Raw genomic sequence first — 5,205 nt, forward strand, 5'->3', positions numbered from 1 at the left:
CACTTGCTTGGCGACACTTGCGCTACCTTCCGATATTTTTTGTTTAGCGTAGTCAAAAAACACATGACATGCGGATGGTAAAATAAAACGATACATGGAATGCAAAAGGGTGAAAAACAGACCAGCACACAGATTCAAAATGGTCATGCAAGTGTAAATAAGGCCTTATTTTGATAAGAACATTAGATTTCATAGTGGATATTTTAGACATCGCCCCAGCATATTATTTATTGGTTGTTACCGAGAACTGTTTGACATTTTATGCCTCAAATTCTGTCATCATACGTTTAATTGAGAATAAGCTAATTTGTATCCCTAATCTTTGTTTTTTTTCTTGTTTGTTTTAATTGCTGTTAACCAATTGTACGTATTAGAAATTATCAATATGACTAACCATTTAAGGGAACATCGAGAATGTGTTTATTTTCAATGTAATACAGATGTTCAAACAGAACAGTTACTTTTTGGAAAATTTCTATATATATAATTACCTTATATTGTCTGTAATCCACTTCCGTCTGGATGTCCCCGAATCCCACAATCCACCGCGCCGACTGGAAGTATACCGACCGCCATATTGAAATACCCCAGTGATGGGTATTCCAATATGGCACCCGCTGGTGGTACCAGGACCACCAGCGGGACACCGCCGGGACCCCCCCGCCGCTGCCTGACCCGCTGCCGATGGACCCCCCCCCCGCCGCTGCCTGCCCACGCACCTCCGTCAAAGCCGGCAGGAAAGACCGTGGCTTGCGGCCTTTGCACAGGCCGCAAACCGCAGTCTTTCCTGCCAGCTGGCCGCTGCCAGGACCCCCCCACCGCTGGACCTGCCACCGCTGAACCCCCCCCACCGCCGCCTGTACTCACATATACACACACACACGTATTCACGTACACTTAGACGTATTTACACACACATGTACTCACATACACACGTACACACACACTTCCCTCACGATGCGATAGCATCGGGCACACCTCTCGTGATATAAAAGGAGTTCAAAATATAAATTCTTTCTCCAATATATATAGAATTAGATCTAATTAGGAAAACTAAAAATATATAAAAGTCTAGAGTATAGTTATGGACTTTTAAAAGGGTTGTCCAGGTTTGGTACAAAACTCTGCAGTCATTCTATTTGACTGTAGACTTGTGAATCCTCACATCGTGCACAGAGTGCGCTGTCAGGATTCTCTGATGCAGGCAAAAAGATCACGTGGTCATGTGATCGCAAGTATTTAAGAAGTATAATTCTGGCCACATTCCAAATAGATGTGCCTGGCCTATCTCAATTCACTCCTATCAGAAAAGAAAGGCTGAAGGTGGGGCTCTCTCCTGTCTCTCTATTTGACAGTTCTGAGATTTCCTGCTTCTCAGCTGGCAGATTACACTGTGGGGATAGAATGGATATCTTCAGCATGTAAACTCGTAGGATAAGCTATTGTCTTTGAAAATTTAAAGGGAGTGGCTGTTCTCCTGCTTTCACCTAACTGATAGAAGGCTAGAAAGAGCAAATGTACTACTTTCAAAGGTTCTCCTCGGGTCCCATTTAGACAAGCCAATGTGTAAACGAGTGTTGGTAGAAATGTTCTTTCTTGACTATTGGCCCGTATAAAAAGGCCAGAAGATGACTTACAAACAAGCATAATGCTCTTTCGATGTGTGTTCTGATTTTTAATTGAGCAAAAAAAAACAGTTCTAAGCAGCATTCTGTCTTGTGTAAGCAGGTGAAGTGCTGTTGATAAAATTATATTCTGTGTTCACTAAACGGGCCATCAGACCTCCTCCATAGGCACGTGTAAAACCATGTTTGGTGAGTCTCTGTGTAAAGTATGTAGTGAGACTCAGGCTAACCCTTTGCAAGCAACGATTCCTTCTTTTGCTGCATTGTGTTTGAGGTGAAGATTTGTCTCCAGGTTGGAGGTGAGGTATATTTTTGCCCGATTTGTGTTTTGCTGATTTACTTTTGGTGAACTTGTGAGAAAAATATGTGAAATCAATTCTCCGGTCATATTCTGTGGATCGAAAGTCAAAAACGGACAAAATCCTGACAGTGTGATCAAAGGGTTCCACTTTTCATCCAGATGCTGTCTAGAATCGGCCCCCTGCTCAGTGTTGATATCTCCCAGTGAAGAGCATTGTTCCATATTTTGTGCTGATTCTGGGAAAGTGAAACCTGCGTCCTGGTAAATTAAGGGAAAACATCTGATTTGTTAATTATCTGTATTAAGAAAAGACTTATGTCGTGTTTTTTTTTTTTTTTTGTTCTAACCAGTAAGTCCTTTTTAACAAAAGAGACCTAAAATTTCTCATTTTGTCTTTTGAAAATTAATTGAAAGAAATCCTGTTATTTGTTTGGTTCCCTTATATGACTACAGTCAGGAAGACCTAAATGTCTCCATTCTAACACCGTCTCCAAATACATTTTGTATTGCGTCACGCTGCCTTTTTTTGCGCGTTTTAAAACGCGTTTAATAAAATGACATACATTTAAAGTATGTTTAAAGGCATTTTTTCAGGACTGTTAGATTTAGTTTTTGCTTGGAGCCTATAGAAATCTTATCAAATCCAGCTTTAAAAAGTAAATAACCTATTGTATAATTTTCATAGAAATGTAGAAATGTTAATAAAATATTTTATGATCTTCAATCATTTGACCCTTATTTATGAAAAAATAACCAAGATGCTATAGTGGTCATAGAAAATTACTGTATATGCTCGAGTAAAAGCGAGGCACCTAATTTTACAAAAAGAAAAAAAAAACAAAAAAACTGGGAAACCTTATTGACTCGAGTATAAGCCGGGTATGCATTGTGCCCTCATCCCTATCCTTGTATGCAAGGCTCCTCATCCCTATCCTTGTATGTAAGGCTCCTCATCCCTATCCTTGTATGTAAGACTCCTCATCCCTATTCTGGTGTGCATGACTCCATCCCTATCCTGTTGTGCATGGCTCCATCCTTATACTTGTATGCATGGCTCGATCCCTATCTGTGTCTTCATGACCCCATTCTTATCCTGGTATGATTGACCCACATGAAAAAAACAAACAAAAAAAAACCCATTACACTTACCTTCCTGCGCTCCCTCGCAGCGTATTGTTCTGGTGTCAGCAACCGGCTTTGCTTTATTCTTGCAAGCAGCGCCAGTGCAGTGAATATTCATTTCTCTTTAGCAGCGGGCACAGGTGTTACTGGCAGCAGCTGGCTCCTGCCTCCTGGACCCGATGCGCCACCGCTGCCCCTACCCCTCCATGTTCTGGACACCTCACTTGAGTATAAGCTGAGGGGGACGTTTTCAGCACAAAAAAAGTGTTGGAAAAACCAGGGCTGTAGAGTAGGTAAGCCAAACCTCTGACTACTCAATTTCCATGACCCTGACTCCACAACTCAGACCCCTCCATACATGGCTCATGTTTAAGTGATAAATTTACTGTAGTAAAATGGTAACATCAGGCTTTTAATAATTATGATAAAATAATCAAGCCATTTAGATAGAACATAAAATATATTGGAATACAACTTTAGAGCAAAAAACTTTCATATTTACAATTATTATACACTATGCAGTAAGTGGGGAAAAAAGTTTTCAACAAAAATGTACAGAATAACATTTGTGCAGTCTATGAATTTTGTTCTGAGAAATAGTATCAACTCCATCAGATCCTCCTTCATAGATTACCTCAAATCTGACCTAATTATTTTAAGGCTAGAGAACAACCTCTCTACACTAACTTGGGTTGGTGGCAAAGCAGTAACCACATGGGCAACATCTCTAACAATTTCAGGGTGTAAAGGAATTGTCTCGTGCACAGTTTTGATGATCGATTGAACTCTTTCACTTCTTTGAGAGCAAGTGAAAAATGTTGCTGAAATATGGTAAATCTGTTTGCTATGGGAGTAGAATCTTTTTCCCTGCAGCAATGCTTTGCCTGCTCCATGTCATCCAAATAATTGTCGAAATCAAACTCCTCATCTGATGAGGATGAAGAAACGGCAGCAGGAGCACTGGCAGGACCCGAGTCCTCTTGCTCTTGGCTGTCCTGTCAGCTACTCATCCTAACTGCTACCTCAATGCTTCTTTTCCTTTAGTAAGCTGTTGACCATCCAGCAATATACGATAACTCGGGTCCACATAAACAGCTACCAAAAGAATTTTATTTTCTAATAGCAGTGTCTCTCTCCATTTCATTGAATCAGCAATGCCCTCTGCAATTAAACCTCCTCTTTGGGGCAGGAAAAACAACAAGTTTTTCCACTCCTTTATAAAAATGCCAGGAGATAAATCCTCAGCTTGTAACTTTTTAGGCACTGTAAATGGGTGATGATTTGATGACGCAATTCCTTCAATTCAGCCACCTATGTCCATTAACCTTCATGTAGTTTTACCTGAGGGTTGGCCATATCTAAAAAGAAGGGTTTCAACTAAAGCAATCGTGCAATCATTAAATAGGTGCTGCTCCCCCCCCGAGTGGCTTGATCCACAATTGCCCCTTTTCCAGCACGTCTCTTCAAGATGGAATCAATTTTAGGGGTTCTGGCAGCAATAGCCAAGTTCCTCACTTTGCTAATCAGAGTTCCAACATGTCCCTCTTGCAGACTCTCTTATTGCCAGCTGCAGCGTGTGCACTACACAGTGCCATGTGATGAGTAGGAAAGAGGTATGAAGCAGCTTCAACAAGATCATTTAATTGTAAAGAATCATTTTGCTGTTTCTCTGTAGTAAAATCTGTTTTTTCCTCCGTTATGGGAACAGGACTGGGGCCTTCCATCTCCAACATACTGAATGTAAAATATTATTCTAGCTGCTGTTCACTTTCAATATAATAATAATAAATGTTATTTCTATAGCGCCGACATATTCCGCAGCACTTTACATTTCAGAGGGGATTTGTACAGACAATAGACATTACAGCATAACAATAATCACATAGATTATAACAAATACCAAGAGGAATGAGGGCCCTGCTCGCAAGCTTACAGTCTGAGGAAAGAGGTAGACACCAAAGGTGGGTGATAACAGTTGCCCTGATTGTATGGACCAGCCATAATATTAAGTGTTTAACAGTACAGACACAGAGGGCTAATGGATGCATAAAGCATGTGGGAACATGATGCGGGGAACCTGGTTATGGTAAAACTTTTGGCTGTGCCACACAGGGATAGATTAAGTTAATGTGTTGAGGCGATAGGTCAGTCTGAATA

The sequence above is a fragment of the Dendrobates tinctorius genome, unplaced genomic scaffold (genome assembly GCF_039654945.1).
Source record: "Dendrobates tinctorius isolate UK_male_01 unplaced genomic scaffold, ASM3965494v1 ptg000066l, whole genome shotgun sequence".
Taxonomy (NCBI): Eukaryota; Metazoa; Chordata; class Amphibia; order Anura; family Dendrobatidae; genus Dendrobates; species Dendrobates tinctorius.